At 43.3% G+C, this 19,890-nt stretch overlaps 2 long non-coding RNA genes across 2 annotated transcripts; one reads left to right on the forward strand and one right to left on the reverse strand.

The window, feature by feature from the left end:
- Nucleotides 1-517: 517 nt before the first annotated feature.
- On the reverse strand, nucleotides 518-15,699 carry LOC102376099. The gene is made up of 3 exons (XR_323333.2): nucleotides 15,567-15,699; nucleotides 14,931-15,143; nucleotides 518-1,049 (listed from the first exon to the last, which is right to left on the reverse strand). It is a non-coding gene; the product is annotated as an uncharacterized LOC102376099 (long non-coding RNA).
- A 170-nt stretch (nucleotides 15,700-15,869) lies between these two features.
- Nucleotides 15,870-18,608, forward strand: LOC102376275. Its single transcript, XR_323334.1, has 3 exons — nucleotides 15,870-16,184; nucleotides 17,126-17,188; nucleotides 17,502-18,608. It is a non-coding gene; the product is annotated as an uncharacterized LOC102376275 (long non-coding RNA).
- Nucleotides 18,609-19,890: the final 1,282 nt, after the last annotated feature.

The following is a 19,890-nucleotide window of genomic DNA, read 5'->3' on the forward strand; positions in this document are numbered from 1 at the left end:
GGTTTTCTCTCCAATATACCGGGTGTTTATAAAGTCCTTGTGCAACTACAAAATATACGGGGTGTTTATAAAGTCCTTGTTCAGCTTTAATAACTTTGGATACACGCATGATAGAAGCAAACTGTAAATGGGGATCCAAAGCATAATTAACACAACACAGCTCAAATGTCTAGACTTCTGCATAAGCACCATCTTTCGTGATGCATTGTTCGATCTGATTTTCCAGCTCATAGGAAACATTCTCCAGGTGCTGCTGAGTGATTCCAGGAGTTGCACTGGTAATCCTTACCCTATTCAGAGCTTATACTATGCTCAAAAACTTAATGATTTATGCTTTCAGTTTATGCTTTCAATTGCTTCTATCATGTGTACATCCAAAAGTTATTAAAGTTTTAAGTTGCACAAGGATTTTATAAACACCCTGTCGAAGCAAAAATAAATGAGGAGCCTGATTTCTATCAGGATCTGGGAGACCACGGGCATCCCCAGAGGCTTGCGATTTTCAAAGCAGCTTGGACAGATGAGATAAACTTCTCCCTTCGAGCTTTGAAGCCTCTGGCTTGTCGCTCGGCCGCTCTGCCACAGAGAGAGAAAAATAACCAGGCTGAAAAACATCTTCTCTCCGGCATTCATACTAGATGAGAACTTGTAGAAGGAGCCTAAAACAAAATGCCCTGAATAAGCTTCCAGGTTATTACTGTGTATTCCCATGAAACAGCCCCAGATCCTGCCCACTGCTAATGCAACTAAATATTTCCCATTAAACCCATGGTGCATAGTTCAAATGATGAGACATCAAGAGCAGCTTTGCCACGGACGTCAGCGGGAGAGAGGCAGCATGCTCTGATGCATAAGGCACTGGGTGGGGGCTGAAGAGACTGATCCTTGGCTCCGGCACTGCTCAGCCAGGTGATGGTAGCAAGTCACTCCTCCTGTCTTCCTTTCTGTGCCTTGCTTGCTTGGATGGGAAGCACCTCAGGGCACAGGCCGCTTCCTATGATGTGTGTCCTATGATGTGCTCTGATCTTGCTTGGGACTTGTAGGTGTTACTGTAATACAGACAAAGGAAAAGACACAAACTCCTTTGGAAACAGAGTTCATCGCTTATGCAGCCAGGAACCAGCGCAGCCTGTGCCCGGTGCTGGTTAGGATCCTTCCATGGACCGTGCAGCTGATCCATAATCAGGGACACAGGGAGAGGGACTGATTTTGGGGTGAGAAGGGTAAAACCTTGAATGAAAAGAGATTCCTGAAGAATGGTCTTAATCCCCCACAAAAACATGGGAATAGGGCAAAGTTAGGGGTGCTCTTCAGGACTCTTTCTCCTCCCTTGGCTACCTCCGCATGTGCCAGGGAGAAAATGTGCTGAAATGCAAACTGACAATCAGCAAAAGACATTTACATCATTGCAAGAGACACAAATCGCAGAGAAGGGAGAGATAAGACCGCACAGCCCATGCTAAGCAGCTTTGGCAGATGGATGCTGATATGGGAGGTTACGGCTAGACCCTGGGCACCGTAAAGATAATTCATCAAGATAGAGGGATGTCTGCTACCACTGGCACGCCGAGGGGCTGGGCAACCTTTGCACCACCGAGCTAGGACTCAGTCCAGAAACTGCAGGAATCAGACAATCAGGCAGACATGTCTGTGAAACACTATCTGACATTAACTGGCAATAATTCAGTCGCATCCTTTTCACTCCGAGCCATCAATTCTGAAGCTTGCTTGCTTGCTTGCTTGCTTGCTTCCTCTCTTTCTCTCTCTCTTTCTTAAAAAGCTAGAAAACAGTGTTTCCTCCTGTTACTGGGGAGTTCAAGGAAATGTGTATTAATTAGACTTGCTTGCTGTTTAATCAATCATCGCTCCAGGCCTTGGCTAGAGATGGAGCAATTAATCTAATATTTTTTCTACCAAAGGATACTAGTGGAGTGTCCCTAGTTAGCGGGCGAAGAATCTTGGAGGCAATTACCAACATTAGCACTATTATTTATTGCTTTACAATGTTACCCTGTGAACGAGCATGCAGTCTGAAGAACAAAACAAAGTGGTTTAATACATCATCCAAGAATGATTGGGATTAAATCTATGCTTTAATTTTGCTCACAAAACCAAATCCTATCTATGAAGGTTAAATGAGAAGGTGTTTCCACATTTGGGGAACAGACTGTTGCACACGTACAGCGGTAGTAGCAACCGATTTTTCAGTTCACTGGTACTTACAAAATATCCAATTCCTTCAGACTGACCTGAAACAATAGTTCTGAAATACTGAAGGAATCAAAAAGTTGAATTAAAATTGCTTCTGGATGCACAAAACCTTTTGCTTTGTTTCGGATTTGACTGTTTTTATGTCTTTTTAATCAGGATGGAAATCTCTAAAAAAGAAAGGATTTGAAGTTAAAATATTCAAATGTTTCATTTTGAAAATGGCAAAAGGAAATGTGCTGGCTTTTCTGGACGCACATGATTGAGCAAAGTCAAGACAAATCTGTGAAATGTTGCATAGCACTGAATCTGTATTTATGGCCTCAAAAAGTTTTCAGCTGAACATTTTTACCCAGAAAAAAAGAGTAAAGAATCTAATTGTGATATAAAGCATTGGCTGATGCATAAACTAAAGCACATCCTCCTCCTTAGTAGCAATCAAAAGGTAGCTTTAGATTAAATCGACACATATTCATAGATGTTAGATGTTAGGGTCGGAAGGGGCCTCACTAGGTCATTGAGTCCGACCCCCAAATATTAAAAGATAAGCCTGAGGCTAATGAGCAGATGAAGTAACCCCATAAAGATTATTATGCAAGGTGAAGAGGGGGAAAAAAGTCCTTTTGATCTTAACCTATTACAGCAGGAAAAGAGAAGAAGCAAAAATAAAATCACGGCTGACTTCTTTTAGCTGTTTTAACAGAAGAGTCTAAGACTTTGAAATTGGGAAAGGTTAATAAACCGGGTGGCAGGTGCATAATGTTGTCAGAGGGGCTGGAAAGGGAAGAATCACAACCAACAGGATTATCCCCCTTGCTTGCGTGAACTGCCTCTGACCAGCCCCACGCCAAGGCCAGTCCTCCCGGCACACCCGGCACCAAGACGAACTGATGAAGCTCCCTGGAGCTGGTGACCCTCCTTCTGCAGAAGCCCCGATTGTTCAGCGACAGGCAGCATGAAACATTGCAAATCAGGCAGGACGTGGATACCTGCTACTGGATGAGAACAGAGCATTGAAATCCTGGGGGTGAGTCTTTTGCCAGAGGGAGCAAAGAAAGCAGGGATTCATGTCACGCCCAACGTGATGTCCCGCTTAATACAAAATCAGAATCACCTCCAGTTCTGGCCCCAAGTGCAAACCCACATCTTCATTCCCTCCTTCTATTTTGGCAAGGTAAAAATGAGTTTTCAGCCCTAGGAATTGCCTCCAAATGCTTTGGAAAATTTCAGACTCCTGCCATACAGGAACCCTTCAGCGCCTGCACAACTCTCACTGCAGGATCGGGGTTTTTGGTTGTAGCCGTGTTGATCTAAGGCAGAGACGGGCAATTATTTTGGGTGGAGGGCTGCTTACTGAGTTTTGGCAAGCCATCAATGGCTGCATGACAGGCAGCCAGGGGCGGATAAATATTAATTTTCTAAATTTTTTAGGGGTAGAATAGCCTGGTGGGCTGCATCCGGCCCACGGGCCATATTTTGCCCATCCCTGGTCTAAGGACACAGGCAGGCCAGGTTCTTTGAGTAGACATGATATCTTTTATTAGACCAACTGAGTAGTTGGAAACAAGTTCTTAGCATTTTTTTTAATAAAACCATATTTTTAATAGTTTAAAAACTCTGCCAAACTTTAACCGTTCAGAATTAGATTTTTTTTTTCATGCCAGGCATCTGTATCCCAGGTATCTTGTCCCATTTTTACTCACCTTCTTTACTGCAGGATCTGTGTCTTCTTGGCACCTCTCTTCCAAATGTTCTCTTAGTAGTTTTGCATTCAGTCTTCTGTGGTTCAAGCTTGGAGACTGGCAGTGCCGACATACTTTGTGAGTAGCTAATGACTATCATAAAGTTTTATGCCTCTCCCTTATGGATGGAAGAGAGATTGGGTGTAGGCGAGGCTAGCCGGCTTTGCTGTAAGTCACTTCCAGGGGAAATCTCCAGCCACGGGCAATGTTCAGTAACCACTCTATCCATACCGCCGTGCTAATGAATTGCCTTGACACCACCTCAATACACTGTAAATTACTTTTATAGGACAGGCGGAGTGATTGATGTCTCCCCAGCGAAGCTATTTTAGATTTGGCACCTCCAAACCCCTGCAATTTCCAGCTGCTCCAGAGATTAACATTTTACATTTTAACCTTTTCATTCATCTTATGAGGCCACAGCCCCCCAAAAGCAAAACACTTTGGAAAATTTCAAACTTCTGCTGGCTGAGTACCAGAATGTGAAGCTCTCACAAAACTAAGAGCTGTATCCAATACATTTATCAAAGTGGTTCACTTATTTGCAACCAGGCTTTTAAGAAGCCTGGTCAAACTTTGGCCACATACATCTTTGCTTGCAGCACATTTTTTTTTTTTTTTACGTTAGTGAATAGGAAATTGTTAAAGAAAGCTTGCTGCAAGACTCAACATGGGAGACTCAGGGCATCTGAGAGATGGCATCGATAATGGGAAGGTGATGAGCGTTGGAGACACAATTTTCCAAGGTGCTCATATTCACTTAGTCCTTCCTTGTTCATGATACCAGTTATAAGGCGGGGGTTGTATTTTAATTGAAGATGTTAAATAAATGTCTAGCAACATGCCTTTTTTCAGCAAAAGGATCTTCAGGCTACTAAATGCATTTATTCAGATGGGGGAAAAAAAGAACAAGGCAGAAAATGAGCCATACACCTATTGTAAAACATAGCTTCCATGCCATTTGCTGCCATGTATCTGGTAGGCATTGGTGATGTATGAGGTAATAGGCATAGCTCAGCTCTCCAGCTGTGATGTCATAATTTCAGTTTGGACACTGCATGGGTTAGCTGGCTTTGGCAGCAAAACACTTCATATCGGATCATTTTGAGAGGCAATTTTTCACTAGTTATGAAATGAGGTTGGACTTCATCACCTCTCTGTACCTATGGATCTAACCATCTGCCTATACACTTGGTCTGGGACAAAGAGGCTGAGAATATTGCCTGGGCCTTTGTGCAATTTTTCTCCTCCATATTGCCTAGTCCCAGAACATCTAGTGGTTATGCAGAGGCCAAACGTGTCAAGGAAAACAGCTACTATGGGTTGAGCAGGTCCTCCACCTACCAACTTGACTGATTCCACCAGACCCATGGTCTTATATGCCCTAACCTACCTCTTGGTGTGAACATCCCGCTCCATAAAGCATCAAGGAGGACACTGTCCAAACTCCACTATATTGCAGACCTACTCAGCAGGTCCATTCAAGACTGGACTCTGTTCTGCTAGGCCATGTAAGAGCATATGAAAAGCAAAAGCTAGCATTTAGTTGCAATGATGAGGAGAGTTGCTGCCATCTCAGAGCTGCTACATACACATATTAAAAGAGGGTTTGATATCTGCCTGAAGCAGCTGATGAGGATAATGGTCAAAGCTCTGGTCAGTGCTCCTAAAGGCTTTGCCTCGTGTTGAACTTCTCCACACCACCTCTATAGCATTCAGGACAAAACCACCAGGCAATGTCTCAGCACAGCTCTGCTGCCTTCCACCAGCTGAGGACTGGGCATTAAATACTTCCAGCTCTTATGACACTAAAGCCTCTATGCTGTAATAAGTTATAATTCATTTGTAATTCCCTTACCCACAAGAAGCCATTAGCCGTGCATGACATTACCCTATAGCTCCGCAGTGTTCTAGTTTATTAGGCATTTCCCTGGTATTGATATTTATTGCTATTGCTGTGTTTACCATCCTTCTAATGGTTATTGATATGGTTCCATTTATTTTGATTTTATATTTTGTGAGTTCTGATATAATAGCATTTTCGGAAGGATCACGCTTTCCATGAGCCCAGGGATCAGGGCTTGTACATGCTTTGCATGCAAACAACCCCCAGCTCTATCATATAGCAGGCTCCCAGTTAGCTAGATGCAACAATTACCATGGTGGTCTGGGCTAGGGACCATATTATTTACTATACTGAACCAGGGCCCCTTGTGTAGGCTCTGTAGAAACACAGAGCAAAAAGATCATCCCAAAACATAAAGCCCTGGTCCAATAAATGACTCGGGAGCTGCATGTCTAGGCAGCTACTTAGTCCCATGCCCACGTTTGCCCTCTAACCCAAACCTGCCTACCATCTACATGAAACCCCTTCATCTCAGGAGGAGGCCAGCACATTCCCAGAAGCTCTCTTGAGCTTCAGGGCCTGAAGCCAAGCCTCTAGCTAGCCACAGAGATGCTTTATGAGGTGCTGTTGGGTATCTAATTGGGATCCACACCCTGGAACATGCTCTTAGAGAAAGACCCATACACCCTTTCCCTTTAAAAATGCTGGGGGGCAGTGCATTTTATTATATAAAAGTCTAGTGGTTACAGCACTCACCCAGGAAATGGGAAACTCTAGGGCCTTATCTTAAGAGGGTTAAAACCCACATCTTCCCCAATGTGGGGCATGGCCCGTCTGGTTGCCACAGTCGTTGCAGTACCTTGTCTAGTTCTTCTGTTCAAGATCAGGATTCAATTGAGTAACTTCAACCATTTTCTGCAATTCACACTGTATCCAGCAACGGGGAACCCTGGCCATTAGGGATCATCCAAGGAGTCCTATACATTGAAGACACACGGACTCTCTTGACAATAAAAACAGCAAACAGAATTGCATTCAACTTTTTTACCTCCTCTTAGAAAATGGCATGAAGGGAAAGTTTCCATCGCATTAAAATCCCAGAGTTGTAAAAAGCTCTCCTCCCCTCCCCAACTCAAGCATATCTACAGCAAAGGTTAAATAAAACCACTGCGCACTGATGCAGTACTTCCTGTTTTATTGCTCACGATAATCTGAGACACCACCTGACCATGTACCTCGTAGTTGTTATGCAGCACATCCAATTCTAATAAATTAGCTTTGCATAATTGAGTCTTGGCTCTTCCATTTATTATCATCTCAATCAAGTGCATTGACTGAGTGACTGAATCTGGATTGGTGAACCTAATGGAGACTTTGGATGTTGCACTTAACTGTTAGGAGGCTAAGGAGAGCACAGCAATTTTTTTGAACAAATAAATAATAAATTCACCCCAAAATAGCATTTTTTTTAGTGGGCTGAACTTTTTAGGTATTGGAGTCAACCTTGGCGATTTAGCTTCGGCCTAAAAAAAAACAAAAAACCTGAGGGGAAGTTTCAAAACTATCCAAACGTTTCATTTCATCGTGTTATTAAGTGATATGTTTCATTGTGGAAGTTCTGACGCATCCTTGTTTTGACATTTTTTAAATGAAACTTTTGGCTTTTTCATTTAATGATAGACCTACATTTAAAAGGAGACAAATTATTAAAGGAAATATTTCATTCTGAGGTGAGCAAAACTTTTAGGATGGATCAAAAAAAAATTCTGATTCAGTTCAAAACATTTTTTTTATTATCATTGCTGATTTCTTAGGTCAGCCAACAACGGACAAATCCTTGGCTTCTCTCCTCTGCCAAGGAGCTCACATGTGGCAGTGGCACTGAGGATTATTAGGCTATCATAAATATTTATCACCTGTTGGAGATAGGGCACAATACCATTGAAGCCCGTTGTAATGTGGTCGTGCACATATTTTAAATGTAGAGTAGAGTTTTGCTGGGTATTTCTTGTGCATGAGAGAGAGGGAGAGAGAAGCCAAAACATTATAGAGACAGACACATCCTGAACAACAGACTGTGGCCCTGGGAGAACCAGAGGGCATGCTTTTGAGACAACTGCAGACTCAAAAGGTCTTTAAGCTGTGAGCAAAGAAGCTGCCTGCTTTACCATCTAATAGAAACTCTCTGCATGACCCTTGGGTTGGACCTATCATGAGGTCAAATGGAGTTCCCCCACTTCCCCAAATCTCCCTGACTTTCCATCCGCTCACACGTCTTAGCCAACTGCCACCAGGGCTTCAACCCCCTTTCAACATCATTTCTTATCTCTGCTCCTCATTTTTCTCCCGACATCTGTCCTCCGTCCCCCATCAGCCTTCCAGTGCCATCTATGCCCTGCCGCACGGGCTCCTTCATACACTCAATGAAGCTATAATGCAGGGCTGGAAACCCCAAGTGAGACAGTCCTCCACACTGCAATGCGAGTTTACTTTCAAGGTGCCATGAAACAAGAGCAAATATTACTGTTCAGGAGCCCAGCAAGGGTTTTGCACAAAGAAATCAATAGGCATCTGTTATATTTAAAATGGTGACAAGCAGATGCCATAGTTACCATCAAGTAATGTTATTTTATAGAAACTTTTGACAACTCCATTTAAAATAAAGTGACAGTTGATTCATGTTATTTCTACTGCATCGGCTCCAAATAGTAGTTCCCGCCAACCCATGTTGCCACAGTAGATTGTTTCCAAGCAAACAACTACAATTAGATTACAATTAGATTAATTATATATCAGAGGAATATTTGTCACCTGGAAACTCAGAACAGAGAGGCGCTTACAGAGATAACTCAGAGGTGACTGCAGACCTGAAAGTCTGCTCAAGGAAATGGTTTTTCTCTTCAGTCTGTTGACACACAGGTTTTTGTAGTCCTTTCCTCCCATTGGGGTAATTGAGTCTAATGGCCTTGTTATACATTACACTGTAAGCCGCACAATGTTAATTGGTTTAGTGTAACCTTGCAGTCACACCTTCAATTTGAGCAGCACATCTGTGGGGAGTGTCTGGGTTATGTGGAACAGGGGCTGGGTTATACAGATCAAGAGATAATCCTGCGCTGGAGTGGCATAACTTTGAGCCACATAAAGAGTGCTTTAAGCCACTTAAGCTGCTTAAGCCACTTAAGAAGGGTGTTTGTACCCAATAGCTTGCAAAGAAATTTTTTTCCAGCTATTTTAATTGGTCTAATAAAAGATATCAGATTTACCCAAAGAACCTTGTTGTCTTAAGCCACTTAAAAGTATTCATGTACAGACAATCCAGGAGCTCCAGGAGCCACCTAAAATTAATGGGTAGAATGAGACCCTTAAAAGATGAGGTTCGCTTCCCAATGAAAGGCAAGTGGTTCTAGTGCTACTGCTGCCCTTTACCAGAAGAGGAAGAATTAAATTCAAGCCAGAGGTCCACAGCAGTCTAGAAGCCATATGTCCCCAAGAGATCTATCAAACCAGGAAATTTCATTGAATTGGTCCCTTGCCCAGTCCTGCCCACTTTACATGCCACACAGTCCAAATATAGCCCAGTCTACATACAGCCTCCACTGCTTCAGATCTGAAGGAGTACTTTGGCCCCAAAGACAGAACATGACCCATGTGTTTTGATGAGTCTTATGTAGAACAGGTTTGGGAAAGAGCTGAAACTACTGAATTAGTCTATCTTGTGTTATAAACTTCCCACGTTACACATGGACATTTAGGGGTTTACAGTTATTTAAACTAATTCAATCCATTTTTGATCCTGAAGCTTGTAGCTGTAATCTTATTGAAGGTTAGTTTTTGTTTTGTTTTGTTTTTTTTGTTTTTTTGGGGGGAGGTTACAAAGGAAAAGGAAAATCAAATTGGAATTTTTTGGTGTCGGGAGTATTTTTTCTTCATAGGGTTGGATTTCAGGTAACATGTAGCTCTAAGATTTTCCACTTGAGAGCTAATTGCTGTGTATGTTGGTAAGAGCTTATTCCAAGAATGAAATCAGGTAAAAAATTATCTTTGCAGTACCCCACCAAGTGGTGATTTTAATTAATTGAGACTTACTTTGCCACACTTTTGCTGTATGACAATTTGTCTTTTCTATGCAATTCTTCAGCAAACCCTCACAGCTGGGGACGATTGTTTTCCATGATTGTCTTATCAGTGGGGGCAAAGATGGCTGACAAGGCCGGACTGGATCAACAAACTCTATTGCAATTCAGGCACATGTTTCTGTGTGGGGTGGTTGACTGCCACTCCTGCTTTTCCACCTTCTGTTGTTATCATATGGTTTTAAAGTACTGAGATCCTTGCAGCAGACTCTTCCTTCATTTGGAGCAGCTGGGTGATGAGTGGATGTTGCATTTTTTCAAGCTGGCCTGAAGGATGTCCTTGAAGTGCTTTCTCTGCCCTCCTCTTGAACATACGCCTTGAATGAACTGGAAGAATAAAACTTGCTTCAGAAACATGAAGTCAGACATCTGGATGATGTTGTCAGCCCAGTGAAGTTGATGTTAGATGATCATCACCTTGATGCTCATGGTGTTTGCTAGTGAGAGGACGCTGATGTTGTTATATCCATCTTTCCACTGGATTTAGAGGATCTTCCACAGGCAGCATTGATGCAGTCTCTTCTCCAGAGACTTGAGGTGTCTCCTGTATGTTGTCCACATCCCAGCTCCATACAGTGTCATGACTGCTTGATAAACCATGAGTTTGGTTTCTGATCTGATGTCCTGATCTTCAGACACCCATTTCCTCCAGCGTCTGAAGACTGCATTTGCACATTTGAGGCAATGTTGGATTTCTCTCCGTCAGCCTTCTGCGAGAGATGGCCTTCGAGGTATGGAAAATATTCAATATTTTATGGAATTACAGCAACAAGAAATATAGAAACCTCCGAGATGAGAGGCATGAGGTCAATTTTTGAGAAGTTCATAAATCCATAACAGACTCTTTACGGTTTAAAGTTCAGCTATCATAAAATGTTTGTGGCTTTCCAACATACTGTGCAGTCAAATACCAAGTTACTGCAAGATGGTCTCTTATTTATACAGAACGTGTATTTTCTTAAAGAGCTGCTTTCTTAATCATCTTAAAGATTATCTGTAATGATCCTAGAGAAAAAGGTAATAGGGTAGCTACTATAACAAGCTTTACTCCTTGGGCTTTGTGCTGTTCAATCAGAGGATAATATGAGGCAATAAATACATTCAGATCTATTGATAATAAAGACTCCAAGGTACTTAGTAAGTCCTTTTGTACCAATTATACCCATTGCCACAAAAGGAAGATCCACTGCTGTGTTAACTAGCCTACTACATTTGAATTAGCAAAAGTGTTTCTGATAACTATATACTGGGACAATGTTCCTCTATACTCTGTTATAAATGAGCATGGCATTGCTACTGAAACTTGGTGAAAGCTAGGTCAAGCAAAATGTATTTGAAAAGCAAATTAAATTTTCCTGCGACGAGCTTGATAGAACCAAACACCACAATTCCTGCCCCTTTCCCTGCTTCCCAATTATTAGATGAGAAGTAAACACGGTCTGAGCGTGTTCTGCTTTATTTTTACGTTGTTCTTTAGCCATCTCATTAGAATGATAAATACCGGCACATTGCTTGTGAAAATGGATGGTAGTATCAATTGACCTGTTTATTTCCTTTTTTCCATAGAGCATAAATCATGATGATGTCCCCAACACTGCTTGAAGTCCAAAGTAGCTTGATTAATCAACTGGTGTTCGGATGCTGCTGATAGTGGTCCCTTCTGGATTCAAGACCTATCAGTCGGACTCACTGTGCTTTCCTAAGCCTTCATGTAGTCAAAGGATGTGTCTGTCTATCCCTCAGGTACAACAGACAAAGTTGGGATGCTTTCGACTGGAATCTGAGTGTATATTTATGTTCTCCATGATAAAATTCAAATATGGAAGCAAAGATTGGTCTACTGATCTGTTTCAATGCGGGGAACACATTTTCCTCACGTGCTTCCTTCCTAATGCCTGTTAGGACAGCAAAGAGGACCCGGGTTCAAACTGGCTCAGTGCAGAGACAAGGGATTGCTGCAAAACTCAGATCTGAGTATTTTCCATCTTAGGTCCGAGCGCAACAGTTCTGCATGTCTCATTCAGACCGAACTGCCAGGGCCTGGGATTGGAGTTTCGGCTGAATAAGGACTCCAAAACCTGAGCCCCCCCGTATGGTTAGATGGGGTCTGATTTCTAGAGCTCAAGTAAAAGGGAGCCAGGCTTCTGTCCAGTGAAAATGGGGCGGCTAGATCATCGAAGCTCTCTGAATCTTTTCTGAAGATTCGGAGAGCTTTGAATCAATTCGGACCTTTTTAATGGTCTCCTGATTCAATTCGGATGTGGAGATTCGGCCACCGAATCGGGCTGAATCTCCTCCGAATCGAATCAGCACCGGGTGCAAAAGTCCTACTTACATCAATGCATCCAAGATCTTACCATGCTCAGAAAAGACTGCAATTCTCCTTGTTTCCTGATATGGTCCAATGAGGCTGTCCCGTGCAGTGCTACCCCTGTCAACATGGGCCGATCTAGGGCAGGGTGCAGTGGTACATTTGCACACCCCTTTGACTCCTGCTTCACCCAAACTTTTAAACCACCTGCCTGACAGCAGCAGCGTTTCCATTCAGGCAGCAACGAGACAGTCAACTGACTTCATGGCTCATGAAAATCTACCTGATTCCTTCTAAACTCTTCATTCCAGAGGTGTTAACATCCCTCTCTCCTTTTTAAGGGTCTTGATGTCTCACTAATCAAGCTACCTTTTGCTCTGCAATTCTGCTATTAGCTGCTCTTGGTCATGAAGCTCCTATTTCACAGCCCTGCAATCTGTTTTTAAGTCATTGCAATGAAGTTGTATTTGTTTTTGCTTCAATCTTAAACTGAGTAATACAGCCCTTGGCAGCTAGTGTGTTAGTAAAGCTTCTGGTTCATTTTTAACGGGGGAAAAATGTGTTGCTTTTTATGGGACAATATACCTCATCATCTACACTTCCCTTTTCAAAATGCTTCATCCGCCCATGCCTGTCTGGAAGCCTTTGTTTGGTATCAAAGGATTAAGAGGGTAACTTTCTGCTAGGCTTATTTTAGGAGCCAAATCTTCACATCTCTTTTTGCGCTGGAGCTCTGCATGACAACGGATTCCAGTGGGTCAGTGACTGTGGAAAACAAGTCTTATTTTATATTTAGGCAAGTTATATAAGCATTTGCTAATTAAGGAAATTGTTTTCCTGCCATTCTCCTCTATTAAAAAATATACGCATATGAACACAGGGCAAGGACTTGGGAGGCCTCTGAGTTGCCCGTGGCAGTATTGCTCATGGCAAAAAAGACTTCTAAGAAATTTTTGCAGCAGGATTTAAAAATAAAGCCAAGTGTTGTTTCTGAAAACCAAGTGAGATATGTGTTAGGATTTCAAGCAGCATAAGATGATAATATTCACACTTCCACTAACAAAATCTCAGAGGCATTTGAATATTATAAAAGGGCCCAGTTTAATGTGCAGAGGAGTTCTGCTTGCTCCTCTTACAATCATAGAAAATGGGGGTTGAAGGGAGCTCGGGAAGTCACATCTAGTCCAACCCCCTGCTCCAAGCAGGACCAGCCCCAACTACATCATCCCAACCAAGGTTTGTGTAGCTGGGCCTTAAAAACCTCCAAGGATGGAGAATCCACCACCTCCCCGGGTAACCTCTTAATGGGTAACCTCTCTAGGTAACCTCACCCTCTTAATGCTATCAGAGTAATTTGGTCAAGTCCCCAGCTGGTGCATAAGTGAAGCAGCTTCCCTTTTAAGTAGCACATTTACCAGTCAGAAAAATGGAATAAAACCTCAGAGGTCTGTGGTTTATGGTTTAGGTGCACCCTTCTCAGTGATAAAAGAAAATACAGCTTTTTCTGCATCTAAAAGCCACCTAAGGAGGAACGGGGGGGCCCTGTACTGGTCCCTGATGTCCCAGGGGCAGCTCCGTGTGCAACAAGCCGGAGGATGGTGCTTGTGCCCCAGACTTGCTGAGTGGAAGGGGCTGCGTGGATACACCAGTGTGTGGGGCTGAAGGGTTTTGCTAGTCTGGTCTACAGGATGGTCCTCTAGCTGGTTTGTTAGCCTTCTATATTAAAGAGCTGCTCTCATCATAATTAAAGGTTATTTTAAAATGTTTTATAAATGGTTATTAGAGATAGCAATAGATAATCAAATATTATAGATTGTGACTGGGTCCAGTGGGTCAATCGATCATTTCTATGCATAGCTAATAAGCAGCTATATCCCCTTGTATTGATTTGCCTTATACCCATCGGTGTCACACACTTGACATATCTGCAACATGCCTTTATCTCTGAAACGGGGACAAACGCAGCCTTCACGTAAGCAGTAATATTTGTGCCTACAGGAACAGAGAAAAGACCAAAGGTGACTGCTTTCACCTGCTTGCAACCCCTTCTTTCACTGATTATGCCTTTGCCCATTCTGAACTATTGGGAAAAATGTTCTTTGTAAAACTGGGAGTTCCTGTTGAATCAGCCCAGGCTGCCTTTGCAAGGCAAGGGTTTCTTCTTCCTCCACCATCTGTAATCCATGCCAAGGCATGCTAAGACTCCTCAGGCATGTTTGCCACTGTCCTCTCTTCTCCCAATCCTTATCACTATGGATCTGGGAGCATTTGGATGAAGACTGACAAATCTGGAGGTCTTCACAATTAATCCTTTTTCCCCCCCTTGCAAGTTTCTGGATTCATTTACTTTAATCCTCTTTATTCCAATTCATTCTGTTTGACAATTAATTGCATTAATGCTAAGGTATTCTATTCAAACACAGAGAAATCATAGGCATGAAGGCTATTTTTTGCAGCGGTGAGTACAACAAATTGCTAAATGCTTTGGCCTGGTTGCTAGCAGTGATGAATGTTACTTTCAATCAGCTTGCAGATGCTCTTCAAGGATTCATCAATTAGAGGAAATCCATTCTTCAAAAATCACAAAGGAAAAAGCCTTTTTAGACTTCTGCAAACCTCTTCTGAAGCACCTGGGTCTTTGGTTGAAGAAGACTTGACAAGAGATAATTAACAGTGTAAAGACTCACCTTTGCTCAGCCAGATCAGCGGCCTTTCCTAGTGCAGCTTTGCTTCTCATATCATTCAATTCTAGTCAGTCCATTTTCTGACGGTGTCTTAACCAATGTCACTTTATGCTTCCAGGCATATTGTTTCACCTCCCAGAGCTTTGTAAGCCTCTGCCTGCTTGCATTTCTATGGCTACTTGTAGCAGTGAAATCCATGCAATGAAGACATCAATACTGTTAGAAGGAACAAAGCACAGCATCGAAAAGGAGCTATTCCTAATGTTCTTGTGCTGTCCCGTTGCCACTATTATAGTCCAACGCCAATCTCCTGGGGTTCTTTCTTTAATATTACCCTTGCCCTTGTTTCTCCTCACTGGCCTTGATAACGTCTTAAAATAGATACAACCACACTGTGCCTTTCCTTATCATCCCCAAATCTACATTTCCCAGAGCACAACACATCTCATTTGACTACAATCTGAATGCATCCATTACTTTCCTAACCATTCACTTCCCTGTACTATCTAGCCTGGAAATCTCATTACAGTCTCAACCTGGGTATTAAAAAAAGACAAATCCACGTGAGATCCCTATCATCCTATTACACTTACCACTAGAACCAATAAAACATAGGCAGTTTGCAAGAAGAAGACTTACTCTTTGTCTGAGAAATATTCCGGGGGGAGTGATGATAGGACCATTTGCACTTTTCCACTTTGCATTCAACGTTACCTGTATGGCAGTGAATTGCTATCCTGTACTGAGCCCAAGAAACAGAACATCCTCTTAGGCATCCAGAGGCAAAGACTTCAGCTGAATGTGTGTAAGGTGCTTTTGGTTTCAGTGCTTTATGGAAAACACCTGACATTATTGTCCTTCCTAATGGCACAGATTAAATGAAAGAGGCCAGACCCAAGACATATCTATCTCCCCCTTTCCCATCAGTGCCATGCACAGATAGTAAGAAGGAGACCTCTCCTAATTCATGGTGCAAAATCTGGGGGGGATGTTGTGCTTGTGAAGGCTGAAAGGATACTAATATTCAGTTAAAGATGTCATATGTACTGACCTTATCCTAATCTCTCAGCACTGCCCAGGTACCGCATATTTGCAAACCTGGATCTGTGCTGTACTGCACTTCTCAGGCATGACCCCACAGTGCTCAACTACGAGCTCACCATCAAACACATGAGAGCTGTCATGTAATCAGTGGGACGCATGCATGTGCAACCACTGACTTGATGTGGGAGGCAGACGTATAAGGACATATCTCAGGTACATTATTTTCTTCTTCCCCCATTTTTTTTTGTCTTGTTCCTTTCCTTCCCTTCCTGCTTTACTGCTGTGCAATAGTAATTAAGTCAACAGTGCTGAAACATGGTAAAAAATAAAATCCCATTGCTGCATTTTGTGGCTTTTTTATTCATGGAGACAAAAAGGTTGTGCCTTGTGTTTTGTACTGAGAACCCCGCTGCACCAACCTGTGCATTGCGCAAGAGGAAGTTGAAAAGCAGTGCAATTAAGGCATTATATTAAATGAGAATATAGGTGCTTAATAGGCCCTTAAACTCATTGCTCATCATGGATTGCATTGTGCCTGATGCACTTGTTAGTTAACAGAGTCCCTGTGCACCCTGTGGGGATTGTAGGAGATGGATAAGTGCCACAGCCCTGGGATGAAGCCACTGCAGGTGGGCATCTTAACAGGGTGTTAATTGAGCAGCAAGGGAACATGAGCTGCCCCCTTGGAAGGTGCGGAGTAAAGCACTGTTGGAGGAGCAGTGCAAACTGCCTCACAGCCTATATAAATGACAAGTTTTCCTTCGTGTCTCTGTGCCGTGGCTTTTGTAACAGTGAAAGGGCAGGAGGAAGGAGAAACATGCTGATGTGGTGCTACAGTGTACTTTGAAACCAGGCTTTTTAGGGGCGCTTAGAAAAATCCCAGCCAGGAGTCATAAAGACCTGTGTCCTGCATCCTGTGGGCTAATCGATGCATTGGACACTTGGCATAAATAATATCAGAGATGGGCTCAGATGCACCTGGGGTTTTCTGGCCAGTGGGAGAGACCAGGAGGGTGCAAACACAGCTCTTTACAGCATGCTTATTCTCCATTGGGCCTGGCAAGAGTTAGAGCAGGTGGAGGCTGCTCTATGCTGTGCCAAATAATGGATAAACACAGTTGGTGCATACAACTCACTCCCCTCTCTCACCCTAGCAGACACCCACTTCAGGGACTGAATCTCACCACCTGAAAAGGAGCTCTTGGCTGCAAGATTCAGTGAGTTTCTGCTCTTTTTGAACAGTTGGAACAAGCAAAAGAGTGTGCCCCCTTTGCTGAAAGCTTGCTGTGCCCTAGCACATGAAGGAAAATGTGCATTAACACGTTGTTAGAGTGAGCAAGAGAGGTGGGTGGGAGTGAAATGCTCTGGGGGCGTTGTTCTCCTTGTCACGGTTAGCTGCTGTTAGCATCCGGGAGCTGCTCCCCTCTAACCAGGTGTAGCCCAGGAGAGGGTAAAAGCCCCCACTTGAGCTGGAGGCATTTGTTCAGCTGTGCAAAAGGGATTACAGCTCAATTCCTTCTGTGTTGCTAGCTTCAACATCAGCAGCTTGACCCCTAATGGGCTACTGAGCTTCGGGTCATCGGTGACCAACAGTTGTCGGCGATGTCCATGAAGTGCGTTGGAGATCTTAGCCCCATGGGCGATGAAGAGGCATCTCGCCGTCCTGGCAGCCCCTGGCCCTGTGGGCGATCAAGTCAGCGTGCACCACGGGACACACAGGGATGAGCTGACTCTCACACCCAGTGTCTCCGGTGCGCGATACAGGTGGCATGTGCTGTACATCCAGCCTCCGGGACCTTGCAAGGCTGACAAGGCAATTAAAAAATATCCGGAGGAGCGCCTTGTTCATTGAAATCTTGAGTTATATAAATAAATATAATGGCTGAGCTCCCCGGCAGGTTGCAGAGATAGCGAGGGTAAAGCGGCACTCTTTGCAGACAATTAAAATGTCTTCTCTCACAGCGTAAGGAACGGGAAGCCAAAGTCGATTATAACAAGAACTATTTAAATTACTGGCAAAACAATGTGATGTTTGCCCTTTGGAACGGCAGATGGCTAAGTACTTTATTTCAATGGGGATGATAAGGCTGCGTTCTGATATTTAAAAGATAAAAATATTTCTTTGTGTAATAGGCCTAGCTTCTCATTTATGAAGCTCTCACTTCCCTATCCTAAACAGTGTGGGGAAGTGTGGGGGTTTTTTTCCATTAAAAGTTTGTTCTTTCATTTCCCATTCCTCCAGGATGTGATTTTTTTTTTCCCCCAGAGGAACACTTTTTAAACAGCATTTTGCTCCCTCTTATTTGACTATTACCTGTAAATGAGATAAACAGAGGTTAAATTAGTCGTGGATGAAGTCAGCACGCTAAGCATCTTAAATAATTGGGATTTGCCGATTGAGTTAATGTCCTTGTAAATTATCCCACAGTAGATATGACTGTAATTTCCAGATGCAGTTTAATTGTTTATGCTATAGAGGTTTTTCAGAGACGTATTTAAAAATGAAAGTTTCCTGTTAAGTAACAGCAAGAATCTATGAATAAACAGACTGCTCTCGGAGCTTTTGAGACACCTTTGAGATGACTCCCTTCCCTTTGAGGCAGCACCTACAGTGCCTGAAAACCAGAGGCAGAAATGCACAGCATCATCTTATTGCAATTAAAGAATTTTTTCTGCAAAAATCTAGTTGGTCTAATTAAAGAGATCACCTCTACCATGAGTTCTGCTTTCTTCTGCCTCTAGACCAATACGGCTACAACCTGGTACCTGACAGCAGCATCCTATGCACCTGCAGTCAGCGGTAGCCGAACCTTCAATAATCCGGAGACAATATCAAAGGCTGAGCTTGCTTTTAAAAAGGCCACAAAACCACCTACACAACAGTGCACTGCTTGCAGCTTCTCCCAAACTCCCACCCGGGCTTTCAAACTATACGCTAAGGTTTGGGGAGTTGGGCAGGCCTGATGGTGGTGCAGCGATGCTCCATCAGAGCAGACAAATACAACCAGACCGCCGAGGCATACTAATGAACAGACCACACATTGCTGCTGCTTGATATGGAAGAGAGTTTTGCTTACAGTTATTAGCAATTAATCTTAAAGAGCCTGATAATTGGGTGTAAATTAGAGATAGGTGGAAGCCAAGAGGTTTGAATAGGTTGAAAATTGGGCATGATTTAATTCTCCGCCCTTGTTTAAATCCACCTTCAAGTAATAGCCTTATGCAAGTGACTGGGGAGCAAGGGGAACTCTCTTGTAGGAGCCATGAAGACAGTGTCTCCATTGGCCTTTCTTGGTTTGGAGGCACAAGGGGTATTGCGGCAGCATCTTATAGTTTTAAGGTACTTGAGTTTTACACAGGGGAAAGTTGGATTAGGTAATGAAAAGCTTGGGCACCCAACGATGAAGAGAAATAGGAACTGCAGGTCCTGAGCCCTGACTGGCACCAGGTGCCTTTAAGCACCAATGTGAGAACCCATCCATGGGAAGATCCCTCCTTGCTAGCAGTTGTCTTAAACCCTGGCACAGGAGATTTCCGCCCCTTCCCCAGCTCCGTGTTTGCATTCACGGGATGCACATGCTTGCAAATGAAGTGGTAGCTAGCTCCCAGCTGCCAGCCAGGCTTAAGTGAGTAATGCTTGCTTCCCACGTTGGCTTCGGTGGGACTGTTCACAAAGCGAAGGGCTGGTCCCAGGAGGCCAGGTTGACAGGTTGATCATTAGCACGGCACGCTGGAAAGCGATGATTGGTGGTGCATGAGGGGAAAGTTGATCCTAAAAGCAGAAGGTCATATGCTTGAACTAAATCAGTGATGTCTGCAATTTGCAGTCGGGACCTTCCCCTCCTCTGCTGTGGGCAAGTCACTATGAACCAAAAGTCTTCTACTGGAGGTTGTGGAGCTGTGTCTCTCACACACGGAG

This window comes from Alligator sinensis, unplaced genomic scaffold (assembly GCF_000455745.1).
Source record: "Alligator sinensis unplaced genomic scaffold, ASM45574v1 scaffold469_1, whole genome shotgun sequence".
NCBI classification, from domain to species: Eukaryota; Metazoa; Chordata; order Crocodylia; family Alligatoridae; genus Alligator; species Alligator sinensis.